We start from the raw sequence: 16,316 nt of genomic DNA, 5'->3' as shown, positions 1-16,316 counted from the left end.
TTATCTTTGTGTATGGTGTTAGAGAATGGTCGAGTTTCATTCTTCCTTTTTTTTTTTTGAAAGATTTTATTTATTTGACAAAGATAGAGAGAGAACACAAGTAGGCAGAGCAGCAGGCAGAGTGAGTGGGAGAAGAAGACTCCTCACTGAGGAAGGAGCCTGGCACAGGGCTTGATCCCAGGACGCTGGGATCATGACCTGAGCCAGAGGAAGCCACTTAATTGACTGAGCCACCCAGGCGCCCCGAGTTTCATTCTTATGTATATAGTTGTCCAATTTTCCCAGCACCATTTATTGAAGAGACTGTCAGATCAAAGAAACTAGAAGCTGGTTCTTTGAAAGAATCAATAAGATTGATAAACCACTGGCCAGACTTATCCAAAAGAAAAGAGAAAGAACCCAAATTAATAAAATTATGAATGAAAGGGGAGAGATCATGACTAACACCAAGGAAATAGAAACGATTATTAGAAATTACTATCAACAACTATATGCCAGTAAATTAAGCAATCTGGAAGAAATGGATGCCTTCTGGGAAACCTATAAACTGCCAAGACTGAAACAGGAAGAAATTGCCAACCTGAATAAGCCAATAACCAGTAAGGATATTGAAGCAGTGATCAAAAACCTCCCAAAAAGCAAGAGTCCAGGGCCTGATGGATTCCCTGGGGAATTCTACCAACTATTCAAAGAAGAAATAATACCTATTCTCCTGAAGCTGTTTCAAAAAATGGAAACAGAAGGAAAACTTCCAAACTCATTCTATAAGCCCAGCATTGCCTTGATCCCAAAACCAGGCAAGGACCCCATCAAAAAGGGGAATTACAGACCAATATCCCTGATGAATATGAATGCCAGAATTCTCAACAAGATCCTAGCCAATAGGATCCAACAGTAATTAAAAGGATTATCCATCACGACCAGGTGGGGTTTATTCCCAGGATGCAAGGGTGGTTCAACATTTGCAAATCAATCAATGTGATAGAACATTAATAAGAGAAGAGACAAGAACCATATGATCCTCTCAATTGATGCAGAAAAAGCAATTGACAAAATACAGCATCCTTTCCTGATTAAAACTCTTCAGAGTATAGCGATATAGGAAATATTCCTCAAGTTCATAAAATCCATCTATGAAAAACCCTCAGTGAATATCATCCTCAATGGAGAAAAGCTGAGAGTCTTTCTCTTAAGATCAGGAACATAACAAGGATGCCCACTCTCACCACTATTGTTCAACATAGTATTAGACGTCCTAGCAACAGCAACCAGACAACAAAAAGAAATAAAATATATTCAAATTGGCAAAGAAGAAGTCAAACACTCTCTCTTCACAGATGACATGATACTTTATATGGAAAATCCAAAAGACTCCATTCCCAAATTACTAGAACTCCTACAGCAATTCAGTAATATGGCAGGATACAAAATCAATGCACAGAAATCAGTAGCTTTCTTATACACTAACAATGCAACTGTAGAAAGAAATTAGAGAAACGATTCCATTTACAATAGCACCAAAACCCATAAAATACCTTGGAATCAACCTAACCAAAGAGGTAGAGGATCTATACTCTAGGAACTACAGAACACTCATGAAAGAAATTGAAGAAGACACAAAAAGATGGAAAAACATATCATGCTCATGGATCGGAAGAAAAAACATTGTTAAAATGTCTATGCTACCCAGAGCAATCTATACCTTCAATGCCATCCAGATCAAAATTCCAGCGACATTTTTCAAAGTGCTGGAACAAACAATCCTAAAATTTGTATGGAATCAGAAAAGACCCTGAATAGCCAAGGAAATGCTGAAAAAGGAAAACAAAGCTGGGGGCATCACGTTGCCTGATTTCAAGCTATATTACAAAGCCGTGATCACCAAGACAGCATGGTACTGGCACAAAAACAGACATATAGACCAGTGGAACAGAATAAAGAGCCCAGATATGGACCCTCAACTCTATGGTCAAATAATCTTTGGCAAAGCAGGAAAAAACATGCAATGGAAAAAAAACAGTCTCTTCAATAAATGGTGCTGGGAGAATTGGACATCTATATACAGAAGAATGAAACTCGACCATTCTCTAACACCATACACAAAGATAAACTCAAAATGGGATGAGATACCTCAACGTGAGACAGGAATCCATCAAAATCCTAGAGGAGAACATAGGCAGTAACCTCTTTGACATCAGCCACAACAACTTCTTTCAAGATACTTTCATATTTTCTTTGTATTTGGTAGATTATCTCACTTTTATATTCCAAATTATTTCTATGCTTTTAGGACCAGAACCAATGTCTCATCTTTGATAAAGCCACTTCTTATCTCCCTGGTTAAAAGGAGAAGGTCTCCCTCCTGTGAGGTCTAGAGGTACTAATTTCCTCCTTGTTTGGGGGCCTTGTTATACAGATTTAGGCCATAAGATCTTCAGGAATAGATATGGCTTATTAGGCCAGTTCTCAGCCAGTGTCATTTTGTTATTTCTGTACTAATCTTTTAATAACTATGTTTATATTTTGTAGGTCCTATAAAATATAATTTCTGCAAAAATTCTCTCAACTCTGTTCTCAAATTCTGTTTACCACTAGGGCACTATTGTTCTCTAAGCCTGTTACATGAAGTTGACTCTTAAATAAAGCCTATTTCTTGAGATACCTTCAGGGTCATTCTTAAAATTATTTTTGCCCAAATAAAAATATTGGTCAAAAACTAGTTGAAACCTGAAAAAGCAAGTGATCCCATCTCATTCTTTTACATATAACTGTCCAGTTTTCCCAGAACTTTTTATTGAAGAGTCTGTCTTTTCTCCATTGTGCACTCTTACCTCCTTTGTCATATGTTAATTGATCATGTAACTTTGTTTCTGGGCTCTCTATTTTGTTCTATTGATCCATGTGTCTATTTTTGTGCTAGTACCATGCTGTTTTGATTGCTGCAGCTTTGCAGTATATCTTGAAATCCAGAATTGTGATATTCCAGATTGTTCTTCCTTCTCAAGATTGCTTTGACTATTTGGGGTCTTTTGTAATTCCATACAAATTTTAGTATTTTTGTTTCTAGTTTTGTAAAAAATGCTGTTGTTATTATAATAAGGATTACATTGAATCTATAGATTGTTTTGGGTAGTATAGACATTTTAACATGGACTATCTTTCCATTTGTTTGTCATCTTTAATTTCTTTCATGACTGTTTTATAGTTTTAAGAGTACAGGTCTTTCACCTTTTTGGTTAAGTTTATTTCTGGGCATTTTATTTTTTTTGTGCAATTGTAAATGGAATTGTTTCTTAATTTCTCTTTCTGATACTTCATTATTAGTGTACAGAAATGTTACAAATTTCTGGGCATTTATTTTGTATACTGCAACTTTAGTGAATTCATTCATTACTTCTAGTAGTTTTTTGGTGGCATCTTTATTGTTTTCTATGTATAGCATTATGTCATCTGCAGATGGTGACAGTTTAACTTCTTTTTCCCGTCTGATTCCTGTGGCTAGAACTTCCAGTACTATGTTGAATAAATGTTGCAAGAGTATCCACTCTTGCATCTTTGTTTTCTCCCTGATCTTAGAGGAAAAGCTCTCAGTTTTTCACAATTGAGTATGATGTTAGCTGTGGGATTTTCATATATGGTCTTTATAATATTAAGGTGTGTTCCCTCTAAACCCACTTAGTTGAGGGTTTTTATGAATGGATGTTAAATTTTATCAAATGCTTTTTATGCATCTATAGAGATAATCATATAATTTTTATCCTTTATTTTGTTGATGTGGTGTATCATGTTAATTGATGTCCAAATATTGAACCATCATTTCATCCCTGGGATAAATCCCATCTAATCATGATAAATGATTCCTTTTAATGTATTACAATATGTGGTTTGCTAATATTTTTGAGGGTTTTTGCATCTATGTTCATCAGGGATACACAGTCATTAAAAAGGATAAGATCATGTCATTTGCGACAACATGGATGGACCTAGAAAGTATTACGCTAAGGGAAATAAGTCAGGCTGAGAAAGACAAATACCATATGATTTCACTTATATGTGGAATATAAATAATAAAACAAATGAATAAACAACAAACAGAAAGCAAAATCAGACCTATTAATAGAGAAAAAACTGATGGTTGCCAGAGGAGAGGAAGGTGGGGAAATGGGCAAAACAGATGAAAGGGAGTGGAAGATACAGGCTTCCAGTTAAGCAATGAATAAGTCATGGGAATAAAAGGCACAGCATAAGGAATATAATCAGCAATATCAGAATAGTGATGTATGGTGACAGATGATAGCTACAATTATGGTGAACATAGTATAATGTATAAGCTTGTTGAATCACTATGTTGTACACCTGAAACTAAGGTAACATTGTGTGTCAACTATACTAAATAACAAACAAACCCTGAAAAATCAGGCAAAGAAGTCATGGTGACTTGACTTCCCTCAAATTTATAGCAAATATATTTTCTCATGGGAAGAAACAATATACTGATACCAGAAGCACTTTGCTCTTTATACAACCACCACTCCCTAATCTAGCTATTTCCCACAAGTTAATCTATTGTTACACAGATAGGTATGTATCTATATACGTCAAAGGAAACTGAATCTAAAACATTACTGGAAGCCTCAAGTCATTTATATATTCCAGAAGTTGCCTTGATAGCAAGGAATACAGAATTTGTTCAAACATTTCAAAACAGCCAAATTAACTTTGTAAAAAAAGCATTTTGGAATTCAGACAAAAAGTGGTTCTCATGGGAGAAGTGAGTCCAAACAATAATCAACATCAGAAGGTATGGTCATGGGGAGGGACAACCTTATATTTGGAATGGACCTTGTGAATTAACCCATAGATTCTCCTAAAACACAAAGATTCCCTGCGGAGCATATCTGGTAGAGAAAGCTACACTGAGAGGCAATCTATCTCATTCTGAAAAAGTTTTTCATTATACATTCATTTCTTATGACTGGTCTTGGTCATTCTTCTTGAGGTTTCCTTTTCTTGATCCTAGTTCTGGCATTTGCAGATATATAGAACACGGAGATTACTTCATTACAGAATATGCTTTTACATGGTTGAAGACTTTTTTTATGTATGATTCTTAGGATAAATATTCTAGGTTTCTGTATAGGAAGATGGTTTTCAGATTCCCTGTTACCTTTTTTTACATTCTCTTTGTCATTCTTGAAATAAGCTGCCCTGCTCCCACCAAAATGATTCACCAAAGGATGCCTATATGAGATTCCTGAATGAGTTATTATGACTATATCCCAATTCCAGTTCCTTTTTTTCTTTTTGAAAGGGATTTATGATCTTTTCCCATTTTGTCAGAGTTAACAGAACCAATAAAACTCATTTTTAAAGTGTGTATATGAATAAATGTTACAAGTTTTTCAACATTGATAAATATGAAGAGGAGAAAAAGTATTCTAATATTCTCTAGAATTTATTATTTTAAAGTTTTAATAAGATATTTTTAATTTTCCAAATCCACTGGAGATATATTACAATGTATATTTTGATGAGAATATTTTCAATAGATGTATTTTAGAATGAAAGAAATAATTCCAGCTATAGTAATGTCTACAGAGAAAGTAGAATTATTGAAATCTTTTATTTCAATCATTGTCACTATTTTGACAACCTCGTCACAGGAGTTGTTCCTGTGAAGTGTCACTTGTCTAAAATCCCATTCCTTCCTCAAATGAATCATCACCAAGCCAGGAGTCCTTTGTACCTTGCAAGTGACTTTTTGTACAGGCCATCACTTTTTTTTTCAAATAAATTATATTTCATTTTTCTGTAGCTCATCATTTTTGTTTATCAATGTTGGTTTGTTTTGTTTTCACTTTGATTCTATCTTCTACAGCTGTGACAGCAACAAATATATCTTCACTTGAGCTTCTGATATAAGTACTAACCAATGTGTACTGGTGACACACCATTAAGGATCCTCTTTCAATCTGACACAGATCTGGTAAGTACTCATTAAAGATATAATTAAGGATTTGCTTTCCTACCCACAGTGTTAATTGATCCATCAAGATACAGACTCATTTGTCAAGTACTCAGCTAAAATCAACATATGCAACACATTCTGGTCTAAAGGGTAATAACCATATATTCAATTGACCCTGACTTACTCCTCGTGAATCTGGACCTCTAAGGCTGACATGTAGGAATCATTCAATACATTTTAACTACTAATATCACTATTGTCTACTCATATCAATCAACACATTATTACCTAATTGCTTGCAAGCACATTGCTTTATTTTTTCTTTTTTTAATTTAAATTCAATTATCCAACATATCGTACATCATTAGTTTCAGATGTAAAATTCAGTGATTCATCAGTTGCGTATATAACTCAGTGCTCATCCCATCACATGCCCTCCTTAATGCCCATCACCTAGTTACCCCATCCTCCCACCCACCTCCCTTCCAGCAACCCTCAGTTTCTTTCCCATAATTAAGAGTCTCATGGTTTGTCTCCCTCTCTGATTTCCACCCATTCTGTCTTTCCCTTACTTCCCCTATGATCCTCTGCATTGTTTCTTATATTCCTCATATGAGTGAAATCATATAATTGTCTTCCTCTGATTGACTTATTTAGCTCAGCATAATACCCTCCAGTTCCATCCACTTGGATGTAAATGGTAAGGATTCATCCTTTCTGATGGCTGAGTAATATTCCATGGTATATATAGACCACATCTTCTTTATGCATTCATTTGTTGATGGACATCTTGGCTCTTTCCATAGTTTGGCTCTTGCGGACATTGCTGCTATAAACACTGGGTTTCAGGTGCCCCTTCAGATCACTACATTTGTATCTTTGGGGCAAATACTTAGCAGTGCGATTGCTGGGTGGTAGGGTAGCTCTATTTTTAACTTCTTGAGGAACCTCCATACTGTTTTCCAGAGTAGCTGCACCAGTTTGCATTCCCACAAACAATGTAAGAGGATTCCCCTTTCTCCACATCCTCACCAACATTTGTTGTTTCCTAAATTGTTAATTTTAGTCATTTTTACTGGTATGAGGTGGTATCTCATTGTGGTTTTTATTTTTATTTCCCTGATGCCAAGTGATGTTGAACATTTTTTTCATATGTCTGTTGGCCATTTGGATGTCTCCTTTGAAGAAATATCTGTTCATGCCTTCTGCCCATTTCTTGACTGGAATGTTTGTTTTTGGGTGTTGAGTTTGATAAGTTCTTTATAGAGCTTGGATACTAGTCCTTTATCTGATCTGTCATGAAACACATTACTTTAAAACCTGACAGACTGTTGGGTTAAAAAAGATAAGGCTTTATTTTCTGAAACCAGCGACTAGCTAAGATGGACTTCATTTTAGCTATCTAACCTACAAACATTCTAGCACCAAGAATACACTGGGCCACATTTACAGATTTATTCTTAAAATTTCTTAACTCCAAAAATACATCATTTTACGCATCTGATGATCTTGGAGCTGTTTTAGGTACAAGGGTAATGTTGCAGAGAAAAGCTTAACTTAAGGTCTTTACTTTCAGATAACTCTTGATCTGGCAAACAAATACAAGTCAACTATACAGGTAAAGTTTTCTTCATTCTTATACCTCAATATCTAGCATAAAACCTGGCTTGGTACCAGGTGCTCAAGTAAGTCTGATGAATGGGTAATTAGCAATCAGAAGAGAGTTTGTTGGTGTGGCAACTACCATGTGTGTATGCAGTGTGTGATGCATCCCAGCTCTTCAAATTCTTCCAAGTTCTCAGAATCAGGGTTCGGGTATGAAGTGCACAGTCTGGGGATACTGAATGCTCAGAGTTAGAGTGACTTGTAGATATTTAACTGACAGAAAGTGGAAGAGCTGAGGTGACACTCAGATCTATAGAATATAAGTCATCTGCAGATTCTAAATCATTCTCCTCCCACATGGAAAAAAGATAGGAAGCCTCTGTTTTTACATGCTTATGACTTTTCTTATGGGAGAGGCTGATAAACTAATTTTGTTCATTACCATTGCATCAAGACAACAAAGCTGCTTCTATGTAACTTGGAATAGTCAGATGCAATGAGAACCCAACCTGAGCAAAATGGAGATCAGGCCAAAGAACTCCTCAGTGAGCACCATCAGGCCATCCAGTTAGGGTGGGCATGTAGTTTAGTGCACATCCTTAGGGGCACAAAACACATAGTAAGTGTCATAGACTTGGAATAATTTTACAGCAATTCTCTGGCAGATGGCAGTAGAGGGCCTTATTCTAACAAGAGCAATGCATTATATCAGTGTTCTGAAAGACAGAAGTTAGGTGTTTTGTAAAAGATGTGCCTTCTTTTTCTAATCCTCATGTGAGTATTTATCTAGTGCTAGTCTTTGTTTTCAAGTTTTCTTTAAAATACTATATTCTTTTCTGAAAATGAGATATATATTACTAAAAATAATCTATTTTTATTTATTTTAAAGATTTTATTTATTTGCGAGAGAAAGAGAGAGCACACACACAGGCAGGGGGAGGGGCAGAGGGAAAGAGACAAGCAGACTCCCCACTAAGCAGGGAGCCCTTCATGGGGCTTGATCCCAGGACCCCAAGAACATGACCTGAGCTGAAGTCAGAGGCTTAACAAACTGAGCCACCCAAGTGCCCCCAAAATAGTCTATTTTTAATAATTAAATAGTTTTAATCAAGTTTCTCAAAGTTAATTACAAACTGCTATTTAATTTTTCCCAATGTCATTGTCTAACACCTTAGAGTTTGGAAAAATTGCAGTTGCAGTTACCAATAAGAGACTTCCATATATGGCACATACACAGAAAATGAAAAAATAGTTTTCAAAAATTATTTATATTGTGCACATATCTATGAGTTATTGCTCTATACCCAAGACAATAATTTCCTTTATATGGGTTTTTTTCAGTTTTTCTAGGTTATTATTAATATTTGATATTATTCTGCTTTGTTTCTTCAAAGCAGGATGAGAATAACATTTTTAAAATCTCCTTAAAATTTTTTTAAAAAGAATATTTTTTTTTCATTTAAAATAAGTACAAAAAGAAAAGGAGAGCCCATTATGCTTTGAAATCCCATCAAGGGTAAATGGAAAGAATGTTGCCAGTATATGATAACCCCTAAAAGTTTTTACACATTTCCTTCTCTTCTTTGTTCATTTTAGATAGCGTACTGCTCTCAAATACCATTGCCCACCAGAAGGCAACATGAGAGATGTTTGAATTTTATGTATCTTGTGCAGTGTAGGCATTTAATTCATATTTATTAAATCCAGAACTGTACTAAGTCTCCCAGGGATTTCACAAAGTAAAGCCAAAGAACACAGGCTTTAGGGTCAGGGAAGCTAAGTTTAATTTCCAACTACTGTTATGGATATGGAATATTACTCTCTTCGTTGTCCTCGTGGTGAGATTCATGGTCCTCACTGGTGAAATGGGATGAATAAAACCTGCAGGATTAGGAATAGTAAAGGGTATAAATTATGCAAGTGTTGAGTGCAGTATCTCGTACATGGTTGTGCTCAGTCAGCTGTAGCTAGAGATAGAAATGTGTGATGGTGAAGAGTTCAGACTGAGTGAAAGCCAAGCTCTACCTCTCCTGGCCTTTGTGACCTATGACAAGTTCTTACATCTTCCAGAGCCTCATTCCCTCTCTGTAGAATAGCTATTTGTGAGTTAATAGACACAATGCATGCACAAAGGTCATTGCTGCTGCCCCCTAGTATTTCTGATCCTGCCTCCCAGGCACAGCTTACTCCCCTTGACTTTAGGCCTGGCCATGTGATGGTGCTTTAGTCCATGACATCTGGTCATGTGTCACTTTTAGGTGAATGCTTTGAGACAGTACATGATTTGATATGCCCTTCCCCTGCCTCTGCCAAGCAGTAAAAATAACAGAGTTCAGTCCTTGGCCAATCCAAAATGAACATAGAGTATGAGTGAGAAATAAGCCTTTGTTGCTTTCCATCACTGAAAATTGTTATGATGTCTTATTATCAGTATAGCCTACCCCATCTTAACTGAAGCAGCATATAGAGTGCCCGCACTAATACCCGACACATAATCAGTGCTGAGCAAATGTTTATTATTGGTAGCAATAATAGTAATATCTATATTTGAAACAGCCCCAGCTCTACCTAGCTATATTTAGGCTGGTAATGAACTTCATGATTTTGAGATCTCCAGATTCTCATAGAGAAAGGATTTTAGTATTCAGCATAAGAAGAGTACAAAAACCCATGCTATTGCTTATGTTCCACATATGGGTGAAACCATATGATAATTGTCTTTCTCTGCTTGACTTACTTCACTTAGCATAATTCCCTCCAGTTTCATCCATGTCAGTGCAAATGGTGGGTATTTGTCCTTTCTGATGGCTGAATAATATTCCATTGTATATACGTTCCACATCTTTATCCATTCATCTGCTGAAGGGCATCTCAGCTCCTTCCACAGTTTGGCTGTTGTGGACATTGCTGCTATGAACATTAGGGTGTATGTCCCCCTTCTTTTCACTACATCTGTATCTTTGGGGTAAATACCTAGTAGTGCAATTGCTGGGTAGAAGGGTAGCTCTATTCTTAACATCTTGAGGAACCTCCATACTGTTTTCCAAAGTGACTATACCTGATTGCATTCCCACCAACAGTGTAAGAGTGTCCCCCTTTTTTCCACATCTTCGCTAACATTGGTTCTTTCCTGCCTTGTTAATTTTTGCCATTCTAACTGGTGTAAGGTGGTATCTCATTGTAGTTTTTATTTTTATTTCCCTGATGACTAGTGATGTTGAGCATTTATTCATGTGTCTGTTAGCCACTTGTATGTCTTCTTTGGAGAAGTGTCTGTTCATATCTTCTGCCCATTTTTTGACTGGGTTATTTGTTTTTGAGTGTTGAGTTTGAGAAGTTCTTTATAGATCTTAGATATCAGCCCTTTATCTGTAATGTCATTTGCAAATATCTTCTCCCATTCTGTGGGCTGCTTCTTAGTTTTGTTGCATTAGAATGGAGGACTATAGCAGAAGGGAGGGAAATCTGAAGGGGGTGAAATCAGAGAAGGAGACAAACCATGAGAGACTATGGAGCCCAGAAAACAAACTGAGGGTTTCAGAGGGGAAGGGGGAAGAGGGAAGGGGTAGCCAGGTAATGGGTATTAAGGAGGGCACGTGTTGTGATGAGCACTGGGTGTTATATGCAACTAATGAATCATTGAACACTACATCAAAGACTGATGATGTACTATACAGTGGCTAACTGAACATAATAAAAAAAAGTACAAAACCTTATTCAAACACCTATTGACTGACCATGTAAACATCTAACAGTGACTCATCTCTGAGCCATAATTTCCTTATCTGTAAAATGAGGATGAATGGTGATGGTGGACAAGGTTGGACAAGATGGACATAGAGTGCAGTGCTGAAGTGGGGTCAGCACCCAACAATCTTTGCTGCCCTTCTCTTTCCTGCTGCCTGCAATGACCACTTTTGTAGCCACCAACTGCAGCTCCTCCTGCCTTCACATCGTATGTCCCTCCCCAGTTATGCAGACCTCTCCTCCTAGTCGTTGGCTGCTCCATGAGGAGTTGGAGAGCAGATTGCTAATTTGTTAATTTTGCTATCAGCAACTTGAGGAAAAATTGTGTCCAGTAAGAGACTCACCAAAATATTCTATGGATTTTAGTTAGTTCCATTGGCCTTAGTTTAGAGAGATAACTATGAAACAAATGGAAAATTAGAATCATTTGTGACTTTAAAATAACCTAATGCATTCGGTGTGTTTGCCTGTATGTGATGAAAATTTTCAGACTTTACTAAGCCAAGTGATAATTTTTCCACTGTCTTAGCTTTTTTCTGGGTAGATCTGATCAATGATTCTCTGGGCATATGGGCAGACAGGTCATGACCTGGACATCTCTGCTTACAGCCAAACATTAAGTGTAATTGTGTTTGAATATCCTAGTGAAAATACCTTTTCAAATAACTGAAAGAAAAACTAATTAAACATGTAAAATTTTAATCATTTCTGGAGAATAACCAAACTTAAACACTGATGCCAGTTGGTTTTAACCATAACTCTTTAATTTAATGGTAATTTTCATAGAGAATTATATCATCATGTGAGGTGGGCCTGGCAAGATTTTCATCAGATTCCAGATGAGAAACTTAATTGATCTGCTCAATTTGTTCACAAAGCTTTAAGGTGTGAAACAAGACCCAGATCCTTGCCTTTCTCCCTGGGCTCTGAGTCCTCACTACTGGGCTACATATCCTTTCTGGAGACCAGCAGAAAAGAATTAGACCCTGATTTGTGTTAAAGATTTAAGAAAACACTAATGCTTTTTGTTAAAGATTTTAAAAATTTAGAGGTTATGGTAACAGATATCTTAATGTATATTCTTTTCCTTCTATGGCATCCTTCTTCACTCTGTCTTTTTCTCTGTTATCATAGTTCACATGGGTTAGCATATGCATGTTACATTGCAAGAAAGGTATTGAAAACTTGATGTAGTATTTGTTTTAAGATTACCACATGCATATGCCAGTTAGTGTGAAAACATGATATACTTTACAGCTTTTGTGGTGTGACAATATAGATGTGTCAATGTCATGAATGTGAGTTTGTGCAAGTGGGTCATTTGAAGTGGGAATGGTAATTCATGGGAGCAAATTGTTGAAATAGTTTGAAAAAATAAGGTTGAGTATGCCCTATTGGCACTTTTTGTTTTAAGATTTTATTTGTCAGAGAGAGAGCACACACAAGCAGGGAGACCAGCAGGCTTCTGCCAAGCGAGGAACCTGATGTGGAACTCGAACCCAGGACCCTGGGATCATGACCTGAGCTGAAGGCAGGGACATAACTGACTGAGCTACCCAGGTGTCCCGCCCTATAGGCACTTATTATCTAAAAAGTAGATTTTTAAAAATTAATCTGTTTGTCAGTGTGTATAAATGTGTCTTGATTTAACACTTCAATTATTAAAAATTTATTCTAAATAAATAAGAAAGTATATAAATATTTAGGTGTGAAGATGGTGATTATATTTTCTTTAGAAAAATCAAATCAAGATAGTTCCATACCAAATCACTCTACGTTCATTAAAGTGGCACTGTAGAGATTTATTCATTCCTATGAATATGGAAAGTACATTTAATTCCAAAGCAGGTTGCAGAACAGCATGGATGTCCATATTCCATTTTAAGAAAATGCAGGTGGAGAGACAGAGCCATGGTCAGAAGCACAGATTCTCAGATATCAGTAATATGGTGACTCTCATTTTCTTCTTATGTTTACTTGTATCTTAAAATTATCCTACACTTAACACGGGTTATTTGTGTAATCAAAATGTCCTTTTAAAAATAATCTGTGCAAACAGTATTGATTGTCTTCCTTTCTTGGACTGATGTTGGTAATGACTCTGTCATAAAGTTTAAAGAAATCCATTTAGGGTTATTTTACACCTGACTCACTCTGTGGCAGTTTTGAGTCCAGTAAGTTTCCAGAGGGTTGGGTGCACATCTTAATCACTGGAGCATCATCCCTATGCCTGGATTCTCAGCTATTGGCCTGAAATGGAAACTTTGATTCAGAACTAAAGAAAGGGTATCCCTTTCTTGGCTGTGTGCTCCTGGAGCTTGGGGCCATGTCTTTCTTCATCACCGGGCTCCTATCCTCCTTCCCACCAGCACATAAGCCAAGGGCTACCTCATAGCAGTCATGCAAAAGAAGACTATTTAATTGATCCAAATCTCCTTACTGGTAAGAAGACTGAAACCCATGGGGAGTAAATATCTTGTTTACGATTACATAACGCCTGCCCCTGTTCCACTCAGTGCATTCTGGACTAAGAGATGAGCCTTCTGGACAAGAAAGGGACTCTGAATGCCTCTCCTAAGAGAAATTTTTCCTTTTACTACACACCTACAAACAACAAAAATAAATTTTGTTTGTCATTTTTCTTCAGGGTTTAGGAAGCAACAGCTCTCCTAGCAGAAAGGGTAAAGAAGCCTCAATGGAACCATGAGACGTTAAGATGTCTTCAGTGATTAACAAACAGTAACTGCCAGAATGTTCTACTGAGGTTTGCATAGAGGAACAGCTCCATTAACTGTCTGTTTAAGAGATGCCAAACACTCTGTGGTTGATGCCTCGGACACTGATCAAGTATCCTCTTCTAGAGTTAGAACCACACAGCTAGTATGCCACAGGGCTAAGATGTGAGCTGTGGTGTCACTTTGATGGGCATCTCTTCTAGGTGAGTGCAAGGATTTGAGCCAACCCAGAGATTGACCCTGCCTTGATTTTCATAAGACATCGTTCCCAAGTTTATATTAGCTTATTTTTTCTGATTATTAGAGAGTTCTTCCATTCTCTCCATACCTTTTATATGTTGCTTTCCAAGAATATGGCTTGTTTGGATTTGAACATCTTCAAAACCTGATCTTTTTAATGCTTTTCTACCTGTTGATATAAATATGGCTTTGTGTTTGTCATTGGCTGAGATGCAAATCTCATTTTATAATCCTCATCTTCAGAGATGCTGTCAACCAGCCATGTGTTTCTAACAAAGAAATGATCTTTTTGTTCTTTCTGTTCTTTCTCAGCAGCTTGTGTCGAGGGGAAGAAGGCTAAGTCATAGAATGCTGGTAAGTAACTACTGTAATTATAAACTTCAGGGGCCAGAACTCAAGTCCCATTCTACACATTTACACAGGCCCCAGAATTGGACCACAGATTATGGGTGGCAATGGTTGGAGAGACGAGAATGAGGATAGAATTCAAGGAGCCAAGTATCTGAAACATGAGATATTTGGAGCTAAATGCCACACTGGTGATAAAATCACAGCCAAGGGGCACCCACCAGAGTCTGGGACAGTTCCTGCAGGGCCATGCAGCTGTGTAGCTAATGGAGACTCTGAACTGGGCCTCAAAGGATGGTGCATTTTAAGCAGAGCAGAAGACATTTCAGAGGGAAGGGGGAAAAAATTGCAAAGGCATAGAAAGAACAACAAAATGTAGTTCCAGATTGCAATGGCACATAGTCATCGTGGAGGAGAATGGACATTGGTTTATGGCCAAAAAAAGTCCACTGAGAAAGCTCTGGCCTCAGGCCACACCACTAGCATGATGCCTGGCATATAACTGCTGCATAATATCTATAAAGAAGATAAAATTAACATGCACCCAGATATAAGTCAAGGTATTTTTTATAGAATTGTCCCATCATCTCATATTCAAGTCCTTCCAAAGCCACCCTCATTTGGGGAGTGCTCTCACATATTTTGAATACCAAAGTCATATCTAATGAAGATAGAGGAGCCACAAATGACTTAAATAGTGATTGTTTTGTATGCTTGTAAAAGCCATTTAACTGAACAACAACAAACAAACAAAATAGGGTGAAAGAGGGAGGAGACAGGTATGCAAAAATATTTAACCTACATTTAGTTATTATTCTTGGAAATGTGACCTGATAATTTCAAGTGTTGGAATTGTTGTAAATAAATATTTGAAAATGATTGTATCACTGTCCTGATCATCCAATGTCGTGGGTAACACCTGTGCTTGAGGTCGCGTGAGGTACTAAAGACTGATGAGGCTCTAATTTCATCTTGGAGGATTCAGTGATTAACACCCAGGACTTTAGCCAGGGTGTGTGTCATACAGGCTTTCTTGAGTCCAGACACAACTGGCTTTTTTGCTGCTCTCCCTACCAAAGATCCTCTATCCCAGGGTAGAGAAATATAATGGGTGATGGGCTCATAGGCCCTAGTCCAGCTAGAGATCCTGCCTCATTTTCTCTTAATCTCTGAGGAAGGCTATAACTGAAACTTGGTTCTCTTTTATACATCAGCCCTTCTGGATTTTTGCTGACTTCTGTTTCTATAAAACACCCTCCCTCATCAATCAGGCAGAGAAATAGGCATCCTTTAATTTTTACTGGTAATTTGCATTTCTGGGGCCCTCTGGGCTCATGATATCCATTTAATGAGTTCACCTGGATAATGACTTCCATGAGATCTTTCTGTAGAGAGTTTTACCGAGAGGTCTACATTCCCCTCAAAGATCTTACAGTCCAGTTGTTGAAATAAAATGTACATTAAAAAATCAAACTAAAATAAAGGAGGTAAATAAGAATTCAAAGCAATAATGCACAAACTATCACAATTCAGAATATTGTTGATTATAGTCAGAATAATGGTGTTAAAGGTGTTCTGTAGACAATGAGTTGAAGTTACTCAGCAGAAATCATTGTGTTGGGAAAGGAAACTGTAAGAAAGAAACCTTCACCAGGTAAAACTGCAGCCTTGGG

Source organism: Eumetopias jubatus, unplaced genomic scaffold, assembly GCF_037043125.1.
Source record: "Eumetopias jubatus isolate StellerSeaLion01/CBP00866 unplaced genomic scaffold, mEumJub1_p1.0 scaffold_7, whole genome shotgun sequence".
NCBI classification, from domain to species: Eukaryota; Metazoa; Chordata; class Mammalia; order Carnivora; family Otariidae; genus Eumetopias; species Eumetopias jubatus.
The sequence above is the reverse complement of the archived record's forward strand: the minus strand, read 5'-3'. Positions refer to the sequence as shown.